The 22,952-nt window shown below is 33.6% G+C and overlaps 1 long non-coding RNA gene across 1 annotated transcript in view; it reads left to right on the top strand.

Moving 5' to 3' along the window:
* The first annotated feature begins 3,467 nt into the window (after positions 1-3,467).
* The window catches only part of LOC139075741 (uncharacterized), a 32,833-nt gene continuing 13,348 nt past the window's right edge, over positions 3,468-22,952 (top strand). The window contains exons 1-2 of the long non-coding RNA XR_011526492.1: positions 3,468-3,882; positions 5,937-6,030. This is a non-coding gene — a long non-coding RNA (uncharacterized lncRNA). The remainder of the gene's footprint in view (positions 3,883-5,936; positions 6,031-22,952) is intronic.

The raw sequence follows: 22,952 nt of genomic DNA on the forward strand, positions 1-22,952 counted from the left end.
GTGTGCTTTAAGGTTGCTTATTTGGGATTTTTCTTGTTTGTTAAGATGTGCCTGTATTGCGATGAATTTTCCTCTTAATACAGCTTTTGCTGTAGCCCATATGAGTTGGTATGGCATGCTATCGTTTTCATTTGTTTCCAGGTATTTTTTTATTTCTTCTTTAATTTCTTCAATGATCCATTGCTTGTTCAGTAGTGTGTTGTTTAGTTTCCACATCTTTGTGCCTTTCTCAGCTTTTTTCTTGTAATTAATTTCTAGCCTTATAGCACTATGATCTGAGAAGATGCTTGCTATTATTTCAATTTTTTTAAATTTGTAGAGGCTTGCCTTGTTTCCCAACGTATGGTCTATCCTAGAGAATGTTCCATGTGCACTTGAGAAGAATGTGTATTCAGCGCATGAAAGTACAGATTTTAAATCTGCACTCTGCTGAGAGGTTTTTCCTCAAACAGTTGAAATATAAATTTCTACAATTAAACATAACTACTATGTTACCTGAATTCATGTACTATATATTTTAGGTCTAAACATTTGACAGGTTAAGAAAACTAAGAGGAAACAATTGTGACTTAAATAGTGAGAAGTCAGAGATACAACTGAGAATTTCTTAAATAGGCAAAAACAAACCAAGAGAAACTCAAATGGAGTTGTGTTTGAAAACCGTATTTCCTGAAATATGCTTTAATAATCTCTGTAAATTGGAACAAGCCAATGGAGATAACCTCTACCCTGTTGAATATAAGATCTCAGATAGGGTGGCATCAAAAATGAAGGTGATGCTATAAAGTCAGTTTTCCCCAGTTTCTTCCTGGAAGTCATCCAAAGCAACACAGAAAAGGAGATAGAATAACACAAACTCTTTTTAGCAAAACAAGTACTAAAACAATAAACTAAAAAATAAGTGTAGGGTTCCCATAAGAGGGGAGGTCAAGCAGGGATGCATGCACAAAGAACAACAGAAAGAGTTACAGCTTCAGATCTTAGAAACAGTAAGCAAAACACACTTCTTAAAAATAAGGGGCACTCTCTTAGATGCAAAATCCAAATGCCTTGTGTGCAACAATGCAAATAGGATGCATTTGCTAGAGACAGGAACTCCTCTGGACCTGGTTTACTTCTGAAAATCAAAAGGAGGGCAACAAATAAGGAATCATGCAGATCCGCTATATTTTCAGGAAGAAGTCTTTCTTGCAGAAAGTGAGAGTAGAAATTTGGCATTGTGAAAAACCTCCATAATGCCTATCCTTATTGACTTTGAAAAGTGAAAGACTAGACAAATTTATATATGAAATTCTGGGTTCTCAAGATAATTTCAGCTAACCTGAACTACACTCATGAACTCTCCCATACACAAAACTCCTGAAAACAAGTGATCCTGGAGAAACTCATCTCCTTTAAAGATGAGTAATGAAAAAAAGAAGTATCATGAGAGCCCTACGAATATACTACAAGGAAAAGAAGAAAACAAACAAGAGGAAACAAATAAGAATATCTTACAAACAAAGACTATTAAGCAGAAAAATATTCTACCATAGCAGACAAATTGGGACCAAATTTTTCAACAGAAATTTAAAAAACTCAATCAAGCAATATCCTCTATGAAGAAAGAGCATGAAAAAGATATTGAAGAGATCATAAGACAATAGGAAGAGATAAAATATAAATTCAACTATAAAGTGAAAGAAAAACATAACAAAACCATCATAAAAATAAAGACAAAAGAGGAAGAAGCACAATGGAGAAAAGATTGCAGAAAACAATAAAATAAATAGAAGACATAAAAAAGTAAGGAAAATAAAATAGAAATAAAGAGGTAAAATGGAATAAAGACAAATTGACTAAAGATTTGCATAGAGGCTCAAAAGAAAAAAAGATGAAAAAGAACAAATAATTTATAATATAGTTCAAGTATATTTCACTGAAATAAAAGATTTGGATTCACATAGTGAAAGGAACTCTGTCAAAGAAATGTGTATTCAAAATATCCTAGCAAACTTATGGGATTTCAGTGAAAAAGAAACAATTATTTGGGTAACCAGGCAAAAAGATCAAGTTACTATTAAGGCCTGGCATGTGGGTGGGGGATCAAGCTTGTCTGAGAATTTTCTATAGAAAAGTTCAAAGCTAGAGATTGCAGAGGAATTCTACAACATCCTCAAGAAAAGAAAATGAAGCAGGGAGGGCACTAAAAATTTTATACCTAGCCAAACTATGATTTTAAAAAATAAAGCAATATGCAAGAACTCAGGAAATACTAAAACTATAAGAGCTCAGAAAATATTATTCCCATGGGTCCATCCTGTGTAATCTACTAGAATAAGAAAAACTGTAGAAAAAAATGATTGATGTTGAGCATTGATTCTTTAACATTGAAAATTAAGAAAAGATGTAAGATTTGAGTTACAAAAGAGTGAAATTAATACGACTAACAAAAGATGGAAACGCAGGGCCAAAGGTCAGAAGTAGTGTAAATTTTTCAATTCTCTCATCTTTAATAGCTGTAGTTGAAAGGACATCACTAAAAGCTAACAAATCATTAATACAGATATAATTACATATATAGAGGTTAATAGCATGAAATATAATATAATTAAAAATCAAATGATAGAGGAGAAGGAACAGAGAAGAAAAAAGGAAATGTAAATTTATCATTACTTATGATAACAACTTAGGTATGTTTAAAGAAATAGGGAAATAGAAGATTAAGGAATTACATGATGTTCTTATTAGAAAGGTATTCATTAGAACAAAAATATAAATTTCCTAATTACCAGAAGAAATGAATAAATATGCAGATGGGAGGGAAAAATTCTACATTTGAAAGATTTTTAACATGTATAAAAACAAAAAGCAAAACATAAAATAATATGACTAAGACCAAATATGTTTATCATCATAATAAATATGTTGACTCATTCTTTAAGAGAAAGTGAAACCTAACTCTATAGTGTAGAAAAAATACTGTACTTGAAACAAACTGATTCAGAAGGGAAAAGAGAAGGATGAGAAAAATTTCCTAAGAAAATACAAGTAACCAAACAGTGAAGGTCACAATTTTAATATCAGCAAAGATTGAATCCAGCCTCCAAATCACTAAATGAGACAAAGGAGTTTACTTATAAAACCAGATGGTAAAATTTAAAAAAGAAAATATAATAGTTATGAATGCCTGTATACCAATGCCAACTTAAAAAGCAAATTTGCCTATTTTATCTCAAAATTAATTTATTTGGGAATAGCCAAAAGAATCACAGTTCATGATGTGCACGCTATGGCAAACCATAGGCAAATTCAGAAAAGAAAGGAGAGAGATGCTTTTGTAGAGAAAAAAGGGGAGTAGGGAGGGGCCATTCTAAATGGGGATTCATTGGGGGAAAGGAGCAGTTCTGGGCGGCAACGACTTCTCATTGGCTGAGCTGTTGCTGGGTGGGGAGAGAAGTCTTGGTTCAGCAGTACTTTCACTTCCTGTCAAAGATGCAGCCCTCTCTGTAACTGACCATGTGTGATAGGGCAAGAGTGCTCCCCTTACAGGCCTTCCCGACTCCAATTTAGTTAAAATTTCTTTTATTAATTTCCATGCTAAATAACTTGGGCACGTTATTCAAAAGACAGAAATTGTTGAAAAAGAGTCCCACTTCTCTTTAGGATATAAGAAATCACAAGAGAATGTTTCTCCCATCCTAAAAATGAGATACAGCTGGATAATCTAAGAAAAAAAAACAAAAACTCTTTCTGGAACCTCTCAGAGAGCTGAGGTTACAAGCAATCTATTGAACTGAATTTTAAAAACTGACAAGTTCCGCTAAGGAGAGGCAGGGCACACAACTTGCTTCACGAACTTTGGCAGAGAACTAGAGGAAGAGGCAGCTTCCGTAAGAGCAGGTAAGAAAATATTTTGTTAGTTGTGCGCTATTTGTGTCTTTTGTTCTGTGTTTTTTTCTTTACCTGCCTTCTTTTAGATTAACTGAATATTTTAATGATGTTAATCACCTCCACTATTGCCTTCTTAGTTTTACTCTTTTTTTGTTTTTAGTTGTTCCTCTAGGTTTTCCGATATATATCTTTATTATCACCTTTTACTTAAATAACTTTGCATCACTTAAGTATATTGTAAGAAACTTACAACAGTATATTTACATTTCCTCTCTTTCATAGTTTATAAATTGTTGAATTATGTTTAATTCTACATATTTTACAATCTTCACAATACCGTGTTACTATTTAGCTTGAGATAGTCAATTATCTTTTCATGAATTTTCCTAAAATTACCTGAGAAGAGACGGAAAATCTGAATGACCAATTACCATAGGATAAATAAAATTATCAAATAGCTATTCCTCCAGTAATACCAGACTGTGAGGGTTTCAAAAATTAGTTCTATAAGGAATATATAATCCAATATATGAAATTATTCTAGAATATAGCAAAAAAAGGAAATCTTCTAAATCCTTTTTATAAAATAGTCATGTCATTGATACCAATGTATAAAATACATTTCACACAAAAAAAGGAAAACTAGTAGCCAATTTCCCTGAAAAAAATCTCAGACAAAATATTAGCAAACAGAATCCATCAGCACATTCCAAGAATAGTACAAGAATATGACTGAGTGGGGTTGGATTATTCTGGTTCTACAAGAATGGCTTAATATTAAGAAACCTAATAATACAGACATAAAAGTGAAACAGAAAAGCAACAGAGAAAACTCAGATGGTCACTTTATTAATTAGGCAGCAAGTTTACTTGCTGTAAAAAAGTACTCCAAATAATAGTAGCTTAAACAAAATAAAAGTTTACTTCTCTCTCTGAAATAGATTGAGCACAAGCAGTTAAGAAATGACATAGTGGCACCCTCTTGTTGGGAAGCTTATGGACCCACCCCAAATTAGAAAATTTTATTAGTAAATGAAGAAAGGGAGAATAGCTATTGGGGGAATATCAAATAGTATCTGCCATAGTCGTCTCCATTAAGCATGATAATAAGACATTTTTTTAAAACCTGCAATCCTTGTTTTTTTAAAAAAAATTAAGGTAAATAATAGGATAAATACAATAAAAATTATTACAGGATATGTATCTCATTCTAAAAGCCTTAAACATAGTTGTTAATAAAATACTAGAAGCACCATGATTAAAATCAGAAATAAGACAGGATACCCACAATGACCACAATTACTTAACAATTTTCTTGCAGGTACTAGCCATTACAAACAAAAATGTATGAATGATGGGGCCGGCCCGTGGCGGAGTGGTTAAGTTCGCGGGCTCCCCTTCAGTGGCATGGGATTTCGCCGGTTTGGATCCTGGGCGTGGATATGGCACTGCTCAACAAGCCATGCTGAGGCAGCATCCCACATGCCACAACTAGAAGGACCCACAACTACAAATACACAACTATGTACTGGGGGGCTTTGGGGAGAAAAAGGAAAAATAAAATCTTTAAAAAAAATGTATGAATGAGAGAAATAAAATTTGTAAAGGATAAAAAGAACTCATCAGTTATTTTGGTTATCTTTTGATGCATACAACCCCACACCTAAAAATTATGAACTTACCACTTATTATCTCTCATGATTATATGGGTTAAGTAGGCAGTTCTTTACTCTCTGGAATAATTCAAAGCTTATATTTTAAATCACTCAATTAGTTAACAATTCTAATATAAGATTCTAATATTAGACAATGCTTAACTATGTGGAGAAACATTTTCAATACTGGGTAAATTTTATCTGTAGGTCTTTGGAGGTTTTTGCTCACATATTCCCTCTATAACGTAGTTACCTAAAGCAGAATAGTAGGACAATATTTAGTTTGTCCTCTTTTAACTAAATGATGAATATGTTTCAAACCCAAGATTTCTGTGGTTAAGTTTTTAGGATGACTTTTTCAACTTGGTTCACAAAGTAATATTAGGACTCATGTATTTATACTTCCAGACACAGCACAGAAGCAGAAGCTTGATGAGGAGCCTGGCTTCAGAGAAGTGAAGATGGTGTAGACGGATTACCAGATTGTCACGGCAGAAGAAAGGTAGATGTTCTGTATGCGAACCTTCACTGGGCACATTTAAATAATTTCTGGCTGTCACATAACACCATTTGAATTGATTATTTGTTGTTATTTTAAGCTTACTTCATCAATTTTAGAGGTTTTTTCAGACACATAGAAATGTTCCTATGTTTTATCCCATAACTTGCTTAAAGTATTTGGCTCTCTTTGATGTGGAATATATCCAACTTGGAACCAAAAATGAGAGTTATGTGAGATTTCAATAATACTTTCCTAAGGTAATCCACCCCTTTCATCAGAAGTATTCTGTCTTCTCTCAAATATAAAGACTACATCCAACATTTTCAAAAGAGGCAAACGTGTTTTTGACATTATATAGTTGTCTGGTGTTGAAAGGAACTGTATTATTTCTTTCTATCTCAGAAAACAAAGGACAGTAAGTCTAGAATAATGATAAACAGCATTTTTTGAGTGGGGACAATGGCCAACTCAAGAAAATAAAATGTCTTACTTTTTTGTCTGCCCCACATCTTTTCCTTTTGGAAACTGCATCTCTTGTATATCACATAATTCTGGTAAAATTGTCAATTAAGGGGCAATTTACCTGCTCCAAAAATTGCATTGATCAAGCAGTGATAATCAGAGCTCTTTTTCAGTGATTGCAATGGAAACTTGGAGAGAAAGGGGGCCTGGATCCTTGTAGAGATTAAGATTTAAAACCAGATAGAAGTAGAAATGTTAGGATCCATTTTTCTTACTATGTGAAGTTGACAGAGAGGGACACAGAGGTGAGAGAGAGACATAGAGTGACAGACAGATGGACCCCAAGACATCATTTGAGCACTTGGATCAAGCTATACCTAAAGCATGGATTATAATGAAAATTTAAAGAATAGGGTAAAATGTTTAATTTCATTAAACTATTTTCGACTATTTTGAAAACAAACCTATTTGCAGGATATAGCTTTAAACTTAAAATTTTAAATGCCACACATCAACAGTTCTTAAACCTCTTTTCATATGCCACACTCATTAAAATTACACTTATGCACCTCATGAAAGCCTACAGTTCTGTTTTGTTAGTATTACCATCTTTATACAATGGTGATTTTGCCGTTATTTGAATATTTTGATATATTTTACCCATATTTTACAAAATTGAGTGAAAAACTGAATATTTAATGTGCTTAGATTAGTGGGTTTAGATAATTTTAAAATTAGGAAACAGAACCTCTTTTTGAGTTGACTGTTAAATTTTTAGGACTTCAACTTTCACATATATTTCTTAGGTACTTTATGAGAAAAAAATTAAGGAGCTAATCATAGGTAGTGTTAAAACAGTGAACATAACCCAAAGAAGATTATACATAACAGATCAATTAGAAAAACAGACACATAAAAAACTGCTACCATACTCTGCTACAACTATCTTGACATCAAAAATTTACTCATTTTTTAAAAGAAGCTGAATTTATTACGCGTTGGAGTAGTTGAGAGCTACAAGAATAAAAACAAAAGCCTCCACTCCAAAGATAATTCAAAATCTACATATTTAAATAGACTGATTTGTATAAAGAGGGAATTACATTACATTTAAGTAAATCAGTGACTAGTCTGCTCACATCAAGAATTGTAACATCAGCATAGAATTGAAAATGAGGGCATAAGAAAATACTAGCAAATTAAGCAATAATGAAACAAGACAAGTCGTAATTTAATTTAGAATGTATTTTAAATGATTTGTATTGTCTGCATAACCTCTTTTTAGCTGGGTAAAAGACTGAAAATGTTGAGTTCTTTTTTATATTCGTATTAATTAATTAAAATGATATAAGTACTTTATTCAACAACAGTTATCTACCTGTAAAAGCCAATAATCTTATACAACAAAGCTTATAAGTTATTGCTACCTCAAATCATGACAATAAATTATATCATTAATTCTAATATTTCTAACATAAAGCATGTATCTGTCATCAGTCTTTTTGTGGAAATATACATTTATACAAGTCAAGTTAGGAAGTGATTATTTTAACAAAAAGGATCTCTATAAAAGAATAATCCACATAATTCCTGTAAATGACAATCATCCATTATGTATTCTAAATACTATCTGATATTAATTACCTATTCCAGGAATTGTTTATTATATGACATTATATAACTAAAACCTCCTAATTAAAACTTTGGTATTTAATTGAAGCATTATGATTTTCAAAATATACTGATACTATATTTTGAACACAAACAAAAAACAAACACACAAACAGAAAACTGTATATCCTATGTGGGATGAACTTACTTCCTTTAGAAACATAGAACCTTGAGAAGATCTTAGATATCTAACTTAATCCCTCCATTTTCATAGTCAGTAAACAGATATCCAGAGAAATTTATTTAAGCAACTAATTAGTGACAAAACCAGGAGTAGAACTTTGGTATCCTACATAGTTTAGAAACTAAAATATGGATTTCTGTATCTAGATGTTTTATGTTGTTTTGGACCTGGTGAAATATGATATGTTTATGCCCATAAACATATGAGATTGAGAGCATCTCATGAGCAAAATTTATAGATTATTTCTTTTTATTCAAAATATTTATTTATTTGTTTATTTAGAGGAAGATTAGCCCTGAGCTAACATCTGCTGCCAATCCTCCTCTTTTTGCTGAGGAAGACTGGCCCTAAGCTAACATCCATGCCCATCTTTCTCTACTTTATATGTGGGATGCTGCCACAGCATGACTTGAACAAGTGGTGCCTAAGTCTGCACCCAGGATCCGAACCAGAGAACCCCAGGCCACTGAAGTGGAATGTGTGAACTCAACCACTGCACCACCAGGCCTGCCCCCAAAATATTTAAAATTGGCAATTCTTCTCTAATATAAAGAAAGCTCCTAACAAACAGACTGTCTCCTCATTCCTCATAGGTAACGACTAAAAACTCTGAACAAAATTAAAAGTTCAACCATCTAAGGGCTCTAAAGCATCAACAAAAGCAGACAGAGTTTAGAGCGAAACAAAAAGCGGGAGGCAACAATCTTCAGAAGGTGAATTTTCTCTATTTCAGGCTTCACTTTGAGGTCAAACATAGTTGTGGAAAAGTGCAAAGTGGCTAAAATGCTGAGAGAATGTTTGTCATCTTTCTGTCGAGAGGAAGTCAGGGAAGGAGCCAAGGCATGCAGAGTTGCCAGAGAGAAAATATCAGAAAGGAGACAGCCAGATAAAGCAAATCTGAAATTCTGTGTAAAAACTCTGCTCTAAACTCTGGCTGACTCTTGAACCACACATGTGCTAAGCTGAGTGAAAAGAGTGTAAATTGAAATCTGAGCTGCTACCCACCTGAGGCAAGGCAAAGCTTGCTGTTTGAGTCTAACCAAATTGCCAGCTCAAAAAAAAAACCATCAAGACTCTTCAGAGAAATATAACCAAATTCAGAATCTCTACAACATAATCAACACAGTGTCCAGGATACAACCCAAAATTATTTGATGTATGAAGAGCCAGGAACTGAGTGACCTCATCTCCAGTGGAAAGATAATCAGCAGAAGCTAGTTCTAAGATGATCTAGTATGTTAGGATAATAAGACAAGGATTCTAAAGCAACTTTTAAAACTGTGCTCAATGGTATAAGTGAAAATATGCTCGCAGTGAATAAAATGATAAGAAAATTAGCAGAGAAACTATATAAAAAGAACCAAATGAAAATTTTAGAACTAAAAAATAAAATATCTGAAACTTTTAAAATCCATATGATGGATTAAATAGTTACATGAAGATGACAGTGAAAAAATTCAGTTAACCTGAAGTTAGATCAATAAAAATTATTCAGTCTGAAGAAGAGAGAGAAAAAAGATGGAAACAACATATAAAGAGCCTCAAATACTTGTAGTACAATATCAAAGGGGTAATTGGGGTTGCAGAAGAAAATGAAAGGGAATGAGGCAAAAAAAAAAGTGAAAAAATACTGACCAAAACCTGTCCAAATTTAGTGAAAGACATAAATTTACAACCCAAGCATCTCAATGAATCAGAAACAAGATAAATATGAAGAAAACTAAGCTTGGAGATATCATAGTCAAACTACCAAAAATTCAAAATACTCCAAATATTTTTGACCATGCAAAGTTTTTAATAAATGTTTGTTGATTTTAAAAGTAAATCATTCTGAAAATATAATTCAGCAGGAAACTTCTTGAGTTTTTATTACATCTTATTCACAATTTTAGGTAAGTATAGGAAATTTCATTAAATAAAGTGTGCCAATAGAATTGTTACGAAAAACTGAAGAAAAAATTGTAGTCATGGGCTCACTAAAAGTAACATAATTTTATTAAAATATACAAGAGTAAAAAGAAGCCCATAAAAAAAGCCCACTATTTTTTATTTTAGATAATGTTTGGGAACATAGAAGTTATATTTCATGCTTTTGAATATAGCCAAATTATATTGTTTATTGCATATTTTCCTCAGATATACTTAAAAATAGACTCTTTAGCAGATGAAGATTCAAGAACTTGATAGATACATAAGCAATTTTTAAATTTCCTAACTCTAAACAGAAAAGAGGTTCAGACCTGCGGCTTGATTAATTACAGTGCAAAGTTCAGTAGAATGAGATTGGGAAGGTCTGGGTTCTAGTACTGGTTCTAGCCTTGAATCCAGCCTTGACTAGTCACCTAACCTCATTTGGGTCTCAATTGCCTCACGTACAAGATGTGGATGTCACATTTTCCATGGGAAACAGTAGAGTAATGGTTAAGAGAATGAGCACTTGTGCCAGACTGGTTTGAATTCTGGCTCTATCTCTTATTAGCCATGTGATCTTGAACAAGTTAACCACTTTATGTTTCCTATGTTTATGTTTATGTATTTCCTTATCTACAAAATGGGGCAATACCCTTCTCACACAATGCATGTAAAATGCTTAGGCCAGTGCCCAATAAGTGTTTGGAATTCGCTGTTTTTAAAAATGATCCTGAAATGTGAGGCACAAATGAAAGAACTAATTAAGTGAACAATAAATATAATTCCCTTTGTGCATATTAGAATTCTGAGGCAGGAAAATACTAAGAATATACCTAAGAAAATAGAATAAGCCTGTAATGGAAGCAGAAATAATAACAAATTAGATTTTGTTTCATGTATAGGTGACAATTCACAAAATTAAAATTTAAGACTAAAAAATCAGTTAATATTTTGTCTATCTGTCTATTTACTTTTGCTTTAAAAATACATAGAAGTATTCCAATAACTGGTTGAGTGCTTCTACCTGGTAATTTTTTTTCTACATTTTGTAATAAATGAAAGCAAGCTATCCTTCCTCAACTCCCCACCCCTAAAAAATATGCTTTTTTTGTCTGTCACTAATAACACTTTCAACATCACAAAAAGTGCACTGGCAGAACCAACTAAAAGATGTAATTTATTAAAACAAACCTTTGAGTCTTTAAGTGTACCACCACACATTATGGAAAAATATCATTGTCAGCTGAAATCTTAAGCAGAGGATTAGCAGATTGATGAACTATTCGAACAAGCTCATCAGTAAAGGACATATTCACAAGTGGTGGTACTGTCTACAGAGCCTACTACTGTGCTTCCCTTTCTGAGTAAATCATTGACAAGTTCTGGAAACATCATTTCAACTGTTTTGGAAATAATTACAGCTTAGAGATGTGGAGGTTCTCTTCCCAAGCGTTTAAAGCACGAGTGTCCCCATGGCTTAAATTTCCCTCTTTGTGTATTGGGATAGAGAGACAATGATTTGCATGTCTCATATCTTAAAGCTATAAAGTGCACATTAAAATGTATATTTTCCTCTAAATTTAATATATTTACTCAAATATTTCACATATTTTATTAGGCCCCTTATTTCTTTTCCCTGCGTTTATTTTAAATACTGCTTGATAAAAGCAAAAACAATTACAAAGCTAGACAGTCTGGCAAGTAATTAGTTGGTATATTTAAGACTAAATTTTATTTTTAAATATTCTTAAATGTCTTATGAAAGCACCCTTTATTTTAAAGCTTATTTTCATCTTTCCTCCCTCAGCATTTTCTGTTTCTTGTACGTCTTTTGGGAGACTGAACAGCTGAAACGGTACTAAACCACAAAGAAATCTGAGGTGACTAAATAGTGTCAGGGAGTTCTCTGCATCTGTTTCACTCTGTCTTATAGAGTTCTCCCAGGCTTGGAGATATAATAAATGGCCCAGGATATCTTCAGCACTTAAACCATGTTGTCTATATCTGCATTTAGAAGACACTACTAAATTCTTCATACCAAAGAAGGAAATGTTTTCTATTAAACATTCAAAATTCTCATCCTTTTAATATAGGAGTCCAGTTGTATTGGAGAACAAAAAAGAAGCCCTGTACAGCACCATAAACCAATCATAGCAAAAGAATGGATGAATTTTCAAAGAATAGTAACAGTGACCATGGAATATATGAAGTAGAAAATAATGACTGTGGAAAGAGCATGCAGTTTGGAGTCAGCCTGAACTGGTCTTAAAACTGAGTATGGCTCAGGATGGTAAAACTGAGCCCCAGTCTCTTCATTTCTAACCTGGTAATAATGCCACTGGGCAGCTGTGACAATTAAATGACATTAAACTTGCAAAGTACGTAGCAGAGGTATCTGACAAATAGTTACTCAAATGTTCCCCACTCCTGTCAACCTACTAAGTCTGCCTTGTGTACTTAGGACTCTAATATTTATGGCTGATGCTAGTTCCATCTAGGTGTTCCATCAAAGGACTTAACATTGCAAGACTGTTCATGGAAGTAAGAAAAGACATAAAAAATATTAGAAAATGGAAACATCTATGAGTAAGAAATTAATGGACTCAGACTTCTTACTAAAGAAAGGATTAGAGGAAAGGATTTATTCAATCATCAGACAGTTATAAGGGGCATATTCTTTGAAAGCTTTGTATTAGCTGTGAGGAAACTCCCAGATCTCTGAGTGTTCCCTTTCTCGAGATGCGGATTGAAGACGAGTAATGAGAAAAAGAACTAACCCTTCACCCACCATCAATGACAGTTTTGTGCAAATAAGAACTATGGTATCAAGTAAAGAGAGACATTCTAGAGTTTCTCCACTCAGGCTCCCATGATGAGACAAACAATGACAGTTCAGAATAGCCGACACCAGACAAAGCTCTTCCCCGAAAGGAAGTTCAGGTGGATGCTATAAAGGAATAGATTCTGGGGCTGGACTCAAAAAGAATGAACTGAGCAAAAAGGTCTCTCACATTTGAAAACAATAAAAACGACAAACAACAGGAATAAAAACCATTAGATTTCATTTTACTACCCAAGACAAGAGTAAGAAAAAAATTTTAGAATTTTGTAGTTAGAATTTTGCATTTTGACTCATATTTTCATGGCTCACTTCTTGCCACTTCTTGATTTTTTTGTTCTTAAATGTACTTTTCCATTGCTAGATTTTCATCAATATTTAAGAATTACTAAAATTATTTCAACACTCTTTAGACAGTAATGCAAAAACCTAGAATTGGCCTTATATATTAAAAAATATAAAAATTAACCTAGCAATTGCCTTTGTTGAAAAGAAATGAGGTTTCTCAACCCCATCACAACCATCATAGGTGTTTGATATGTATCCTTTAATCGTTCTTTTAACAATTGTTCTTTATGTACATATATATTTTTCCTATTACCTTTTTCCCCCAAGTTTTGTTGAGAAATAATTGACATACATCACTATATAAGTTTAAGGCATATAGCATGATAGTTTGATTTACATATTGCCTATATTTTTAATGCAGCCATATGGTGTCCTATAATAGATCTTTTTCTACTGCACCCCTCCCCCCCCAACCTCCTGGGACCGTTAATATCTATTCATATTGCTGAATGTAATTCTGTTGCTTCTAATTGTTGCATAGTAATCTCTAAAGTAATGTTTCTCAAAGTGTAGTTTTCAGATCCTGTGGGGTCCCCAAGAGATCTTTTCAAAGGGTCTGTTAAAAAACTGTTTCCCTAATAGTACTAAGACATTATTTCTTTTTTCACTGTGTTGACATTTACACTAGTGGTTCAAAAGCAATGGTAGGTAAAACTACTAGCAGTGTGGTACCAATCAAGCGAATCGCAACAAAATGTACTAGTAGGCATTGTATTCATCACTGCCACACACTTGCAGTCAAAAAAATAAAACAAAAGGAATTTCACTTAATGTCCATGATGAAATAATAATTATTAATTTTATCTAATTTCAACTCTTGAGTATATCTTCTTAATGTTCTATGAGGCCAAATGGGAAGTACAGTCGTGTCACTTAACGATGGGGATATGTTCTGAGAAGGGTGGTGTTAGACTATTTTGGCATTGTACGAACATCAGAGAGTGTACTTACACAAAACTAGATGATATAGCCTACTACACACGTAGGCTATACGGTACTAATCTTACGGGATGCTGTTGTACATGTGGTCTGTTATTGAAGGAAACATGGTTATGTGGAGCATGACTGTATATCAATCTTTTTCTCGTGGTAAATTACACATAACACAAAATTTATCATCTTTAACACTTTTAAGTGGTAAGTTCAGTGATATTAAAAACATTCATAATGTTGTGCAAACATCACCATCATCCATCTCCAGAACTCTTTTCATCTTGTAAAAACTACAACTCTAAACCCATTAAACAATAACTTCCCGTTTCCCCTTACCCCCAGCCCCTGGCAACCACCATTCTGTCTCTATGATTTTGAGAATTTCATATAAGTGGAATCATACAGTATTTGGCTTTTTGTGAATGATCTGTTTCATTTAGTATAACGTCCTCAACATTCACCCATGTTGTAGCATATGTCAGAATTTCCTTCCTTTTTGAAGCTGAATAACATTCCATTGTATGTATACACCACATTGTACTTATCAGTTCATCTGTTCTTGGACACTTAGGTTGCTTCTATGTTTTAGCTTTTGTGAATAATGCTGCTACCAACATGAGTGTACGAATACAACTAACTTTATTTATTTTTTTGAAGAAGATTAGCCCTGAGCTAACATGTACCACCAATCCTCCTCTTTTTTGCTGAGGAAGACTGGCCCTGAGCTAACATCCGTGCCCATCTTCCTCTACTTTATATGTGGGACGCCCACCACAGCATGGCTTGACAAGTGGTGCCTAGGTCCACACCAGGGATCCGAACCTGTGAACCTCAGGCCGCTGAAGCAGAACATGTGAACTTAAAGTCTGCACCACTGGGCTGGCCCACTAACTTTATTTTTAATAAACAGCTTCGAGGGATAACTGACATACAAGAAGTTCTGCATAAAGTGTACAATTTTATAAGTTTAATAAGTTTTACAGCTATGAAAACATCACCAAAATCAAAGATTAAACATGCCCATCATCCCCAAAAGTTCTCTGCTTTGTAATCCCTCCCATCCATCCTTCCCTTCTCCTCTCAGCCCCAAGCAGTCACCGATCTGCTTTTCTGCCACAATACATTAGTTTGCATTTTCCAGTTTTATATAAATCAGAAAACCATTTTCTAAACCGTTTTTACCATTTTACATTGCCATCAGCAACATAGGAGAGGTCTAGTCCCTCCAGATATTGCTAATACTTGACATAATCAGTCCTTTTAATTCAATCATTCTAATATGTGTGTAGTGGAATCTCATTGTTGTTCTAATTTTCATTTCCCTAATGACTAATGATGATGATCTTTTCATGTGCTTATATGCCATCTATATATCTTCTTGATAGATTGGCTGTTCAAATCTTTTGACTGCTCCCTTTTTTGATTGCATTGTTTTATGTCTTGAGGTTGAGATTTGAGGGTAATTTATATATTCTGGATACGAGTCCTTAATGAACATGTGACTTGCAAAATTTTTCTCCCAGTCTGTGGGGTTTTTTTTTTTAATGACATCCTTTGACAATGTGAAAGGCTAATTTAAACCTTAAAGTTTTTAATTTTGATGAAATTCAAATTACCTGGTTTTCGTCATGTAATTTTTGTGTCACATCTAAGAAACTATTGCCTAAGTATTTACTCCTATGTTTTGTTCTAAGAGTTTTATAGTTTTAGCTCTTACATGTAGGTCGATGACCTATTTTGAGTAATTTTTTATACGGTGTGAGGTAAGAGTCCAACTTAATTCTTTTGCATGTCAATATCCAATTGTTCCAGCACCATTTGTGGAAAAGACTATTCTCTCCCTGTTGAATAGTCTTGGCACCCTTGGTGAAAATCTTAATTGTCTTTTGAAGAGCAGACGTATTTTAATTCTGATGAATCCCTATTCATCAATTTGTTCTTTTATGGATTGTGTTTTTGGTGTCATATCTAAAAGAGCTTTGGCTAACCCAAAGTCACACAGTTTCCTCTATGTTTTCTTATAGAAGGTTTATAGTTTCAAGTTTCATATTTAGGCCAATGATACATTTTGATTGAATTTTTGTATAGCATGAAGTTTTGGGTTTTTTTTTTACATATGGTATTCAATTGTTACAGCACAATTTATTGAAAATATTATTCTTTCTCTACTGAGTTGCCTCTGTACCTTTGTTAAAATTCAATTGTCCATGTATATGAGTCTATTTATAAACTGTCTATTCCCCTTCATTAATCTATTTGTCTATCTTTACGCCATTACCACACTGTCTTGATTTCTGTAGCTTTATTTACAAGTCTTGAAATCAGGTAATGTTAGTGTTTCAATTTTATTCTCTTTCAAAGTCACTTTTGGCAATTCTAGATCCTTTGCGTTTCCATGGGAATTTTAAAATTAGTCTGTCAGTTTCTACAAAAAATTGGCTGCTGATATTATGATTGGGATTATGTCAAATCTATAATTTGGGGATAATTGATATCTTAGCAATATTGTTTCCTGAACCATAAGCATGGTATATTTTCATTTAGTTAGGTCTACTTTAATTTCTTTCAGCAATGGTTTATAGATTTCATTGTACAGGTCTTCCACATCTTTTGTTAGATTTATCCCCAAGTAGTTCAGATTTTTTAAAGTATTTGTAAATAGTATTTTTTTTAAATCTTTTTCCTTTTTCTCCCCAAAGCACCCCGGTACATAGTTGCATATTTTTAGTTGTGGGTCCTTCTAGTTGTGGCATGTGGGATGCCACCTCAGCGTGGCTTGACGAGCAGTGCCATGTCCATGCCCAGGATTCAAACCGACGAAACACTGGGCTGCCTGCAGTGGCGCGCGAACTTAACCACTTGGCCACAGGGCCGGCCCCTGTAAAAAGTATTTTTTAATTTCAATTTTATTTGTGGCTAGTATACAGAAATGTAATTTACTTTTGTATATCAGTGTTGTATCCTGCAACTTTGGTAAACATTACGTCTAGTAGCTTTTTGTAGATTACATTAACTTTCTCAATAGATGATCATGTCTGTAAATAAAGATAGTTATACTTCTTTTCAATCTAGATGATTTTCATTTCTTTTTCTTGCCTTACTGAACCTCCAGTACAATACTGAATAGACAAAGTGAGGGAAGAAATCTCTGTTCCCAATCAAAGGGGGAAACGTTCAGATTTTCACCATTACCATGTTACCTGTACCTTTTTTGTAGATGCCCTTTATTAGGTTGAGGAAGTTCCCTTCTAATCTATTAATCATGATATTTCTTTTATAATTGCTAATACAGTCAATTTCATTGACTTTCAAATGTTAAGCCAAGCCTGCATTCTTGGGATAAATGCCATTTGGTCACAATGCATCATTCTTTTTACTTAATGTTGGATTTGCTTTGCTAAAATTTTGTTTAGGATTTTTGCAATTATGTTCATGAGGGATATTGGTTTTTAGTCTTCTTTTAATGTCTTTTTCAGGTTTTAGTATCTGGATAATGCTCACCTCTTAGAATGAATTGAGAAACAGTTCACCCTTTTCAATTCTCTGGAACAGTTAGTGTAGTATTGGTATTATTTCTGCCCTAAATGTGTTGTAAAATACACCAGTGAAGCCATGTGGCCTGGAGTTTTCTTTGTAGTAGTTTTAAACTACAAAAACTACATATCAATTTAAGAAACATGTGACTATAGTGGTTATGTATTTCTTCTTCTTTCTTTTTAAAGATTGGCACCTGAGCTAACAACTGTTGCCAATCTTTTTTTTTCCCCCCACTTTTTCTCCCTGAATCCCCCCAGTACATAGTTGTATATTTTAGTTGTGGGTCCTTCTAGTTGTGGAATGTGGGACACCGTCTCAACATGGCCTGATGAATGGTGCCATGTCCGCAACCAGGATGCGAACCAGCACAGAGCACGCAAACTTAACCACTTGGCCACAGGGCTGGCCCCTATGTATTTCTTCTTAAATGAGCTTTGGTAATTTGTGACTTTTAAGGAATTTGTCCATTTCACTTATGTTGTTGAATTTGTTGGCATACAGTTGCTTATAATATTCCCTTATCATCCTTTTAATATCTGTAGAATCTGTAGTTATATCACTTCTCATTCTTGATATTGTTAATTTGTGTCCTCTCTTTTTTTGATTAATTTTACTAGAAATCTATCAATTTTATTGGTCTTTTCAAAGATCTGACTTCTGATTTTTTTCTGGTTTTCTATTTTCTATTTCATTCAGCCTGCTTTGGTCTTTATTATGTCTTTTATTCTTCTTATTTTGACTTTCATTTGCTTTTCTTCTTTTCTAATTTCCTAAGCTGGAGGCTGAGGTCACTGATTTGACACCTTTCTTATATTTTAATATAGATTTTTAGTACTGTAAATTTCCCTCTAAGTACTCTTTAGTAGCATTTCATTGTTGTGTTTTCATTTTCATTCATTTCAAAATGTTTTAATCCATCCCCGTTTTTTTTTTTGGTCATTGGGTGATTTAGAGTCACATTGTTTCCAAATATTTGAAGATTTTCTAGGGATCCTTTTGTTATTGATTTCTAATTTAATTCTACTGATACCAGAGAACCTACTTTGAATGACTTGAATACTTTTAAACTGAGACATTTCATGGGACAGTGTATGGTCTATCCTGCTCCCTGTTGCATGTGTTCAAGAGAAAACTGTGTATTATGCTGTTCTTGGGCATGGAGTGTTCTATCAATGTTAATCAGGTCAAGCTAGTTGACAGTTTTACCCAAGTCTCTTCTATCTTTGCTGATTTTCTATTTGTTCTATCAATTATTGGAAGCGGGTATTCAAATCTTGGACAAAAATTGTGAGTTTGTCCCTTTCTCCTTACAGTCCTATCAGTTTCTATTCCATGTGTTTTGCAGCTGTTGCTAGGTGCACAAACATTGAGATAGTTATGTCCTCATGACTGACCACTTTATTATGACATGATCTTCCTCTCTGATATTCTTTGCTATAAAATTTACTTTGATATTAATATATCTAGTAAGATTTCTTTTTTAGTGTTAGCATGATAAAACTTTGCCATCATTTTTACTTTTAACTTATTTGTGTCTTTAAAGTGTTTATCTAGGCAGCATATAGTTGGGTCTTTTTTTTCATCCAATCTGACCATCTCTGCCCTTTAATTCAATTGCTTAGACCATTTACACCTCACATAATTATTAATATGGTTAGATTTCGTTTTATTATATGCTATTATTGTTGCATGTTCCATATGCAACATATGTTCCATATGTTCTTTGTTCTCTATTTACTTTTTCCATCTTCCATAGTTTTCGTGATTTTTTTTTTGTGAGGAAGATTGGCCCAGAGCTAACATCTATTGCCAATCTTCCTCTCTTTGCTTGAGGAAGATGACCCCTGAGCTAACATCCATGCCAATTCTCCTCTACTTTGCATATGGAATGCTGCCACAGCATGGCTTGATGAGCAGTGTGTAGGTCTGTGCCTGGGATCTGCATCCAAGAACCCCAGGCCACTGAAGCAGAGTGTGTGAACTTAACCATTACTCCACCAGGCTGATCCCTTCATTCTTTTAATCACAACGACCTCCCTCATTTATGTTCACAAGTTTGCCTTCATTCTGTGCCTCTGACTGCATTATCCAGGAACTCCTGAAAGGTGGTACTGCCAACATTCACAAGGACAGATATTTATTCTATAATTCAATTAACATTTGATTTGAATTTCACTTCTGATATTATTTTTCTATTTGCTGCACTTTCATCTTTGTGGGTTAAATTCTTCTTTCAATTATCCATAAAAATGTCATATGGACTTATCACTAGGCACAAGGAGGTAACTACAAGCTTTGCCATTTGTATATGAACTGACTTGCAAATGTACAGTGACCAATAAACTGACAGACTTCAAGTGACATGAGTGGTCATGCATCATGATCCACATCTGTTATTTAAGTAGTCATTTGTGGACTGAGCTAGCTGTAAAGTTTGTACTTTATGCAAGTATTCAGTTAATATACTGTGTTAACAAAAACGTGAACTGTATTGTTAGGGGACTAGTTTTACATAATTGAACCCCATGCATGTCAAAAATCTGAAAAACTAGGACTGTCTACTCTTCTTTTTCCTCCTGGCCTTTATGCTATTATGTTTTTAAATTTTGCATGTTATAAACCCCACAATATTGTTATTTTTAAGGAGTCAATTATCTTTTAGAGATGTAAATAATTTTTTAAAAAACCTTATACATTAACACATGCGTTTATCATTTCCAGTGTTCATCATTCCTTCATGTAAATCTACATTTTCATCTACTACCATTTTCTATCTACCTGAAAGACTTCCTTTAATATTTCTTGTAGCACCAGTGATGAATTCTTTCAGGTCTTGTATGTCTGAAAACCACTTTATCTCATCTTTGCTTTTGAAAGACGCTTTTGCTGGGTATTGAATTCTAGGTAGTGTTCTTTTCCTTTCAGTACTTTAAAGATGTTTCTCCATTGTCTTCTCAGATAGCTTCTGATGAGACTTCCGACGTTATATTCATCTTTGTTCCTCTGTTCTTATCTTTTCCCTTTAGCTGCATTTATAATTTTATCACTGTGATGTGGCTCGTAGTTTTCTTCGTTATTTCTTGTGCTGAGGTTCACCGAACTTCCCACATCTGTGGGTTAATAATTTTCACAAAGTTTGGAAACTTTTAGGTCAAATTTAAAAATTTTTTAAAATAAAGTTTTATTTATTCAAATTTTTTAATAGTCTCCACCCTTGCCTCCTTCAGGGACTCTAATTAAGCAGATACTATGGCATAGAAGTTGTTGCACTACTCATTGACGTTCTTTTAATTTTTTTCAATTTTTTTCTTCATTTCATTTTGGATAATTCCTGTTATTATGTCAAGTCCACTAATGACTAATCTTTTCTTCTGCAATGTCTAATTTGCCATTAATCCCATCTAGTGTATTTTTCACCTCAGACATTTTAGTTTTCATCTCCCTAAGTTTGATTTCGGTCTTTTTAATATGCTTTACGTTTCCACTTAACTTTTTGAACACATACAATACTTATAACTGTTTTAGTATACTCATCTGCTAATTCTAACATGTGCCAGGTCTAGGTTGGTTCCAACTGACTATTCCTATTTTGGGCTGTTTTCTTGCTTCTTTGCATGCCTACTGATCTTTAATGAGATGACAGCCATTGTGAACTTTACCTCATAGGTACTGGGCATTTTTGTTTTCCTATAAGCATGCTTGAACTTTGTTCTGGGATGCAGTTATGTTACTTGGGAATGGTTTGATCCTTTTCAATCACTCACTGGTACTCTGTCCTATGAACTCTAGCTATCTTGGGCTCCTCAGACTCTCAGCTCTATTTCCTCAACTCAAGGAGTCTACTGGATTCTTACTTAGTTCCCCTTCCTTGCATTGCAGCCTGCAAGCTCCTTCAAGGCAGTAAGCTGGGAAAATTTTAGGGCTCCGTCTGTTTGTTTCCTAATTCTCAAGGATCACTTTCCTCATTGTCTGAGGTCCAGTGTCTTGAAATTCACTTTTCCATGTAGTTTGTCTGTTTTTCATTTGGTTGTTTCAGCAGGAAGGGTACATTCAGTCTTTGCTATTCCATCTTGGCTAGAAACGGAAGTTTCAGCTAACTTTTAAGAAACTACCACATCTTGAGTTTTTGTGTATTATCAAAGAAGAATATCTACAATTATCTGAAAAGACCAATACAATACTCCATTTCTCAACTACATATCTGTGTGAGATTGGACTTTCTTCACATACTTTAACCATAACAACATATTGTAACAAATTTAATGCAGAATACCACTATTCTATATAGTGTGCAACTAACCAGAAACCTTAATTTTATTACCTGGATTAGAGTTTTACTAGCAGCTTGAGGTAAGCCATTACATCTTGAACTAGGCAATTAAGTTCTCCCCAACAGGTTTAAGACCAGAACACCCAGAAGTTACTAAAATAGTGAAGTAAAACGACATTTTAAATAGCTATACCTTTTATGTATTTCTCTATTTTTTGGTTTAATAGTTCAATGAAAAAAAAAGATGACCTCTATGTGGATTCATATGATCAATAACCACCCACCCACTCACATACACATAAAGTACAGGAGTCACCTATAACAGCAATTGGGACTGGAAAAAAATTCTCCTGAGCTATAAAATTAAGCTATAGGATTCTAGTGAGTTTTTTGGTACACATGCCTGAAATGCTACAATTCTTTTTTGTACATACTGATAATTTACATAGACCACTAGTTTTTAGGAATAGTTTCCATGAATGGCAATATACTTAATGGTTAAGATCACAATATTTGGAATTAGATTGTTTGGGTTCAAAGTCCAGCTCCAACTTCTTTATAACTGTGTGACCTTGAGAAAGTCACTTAATACACATACTCCAGTTTCCCTATTTTTAAAATGGTGATAAAATCATTACTTATGGGATTATTTTGAGAAATAAATGAGATAAAGTAAATTTCTTAAAACCATGCATGGTAAATAAAACATTTAGCAACCGTTAAATAAGTTTAGCAATTACAATTTTTTTTGAACCCTGTACCACTAG

The sequence above is a fragment of the Equus przewalskii genome, chromosome 14, assembly GCF_037783145.1.
Source record: "Equus przewalskii isolate Varuska chromosome 14, EquPr2, whole genome shotgun sequence".
Classification (NCBI taxonomy): Eukaryota; Metazoa; Chordata; class Mammalia; order Perissodactyla; family Equidae; genus Equus; species Equus przewalskii.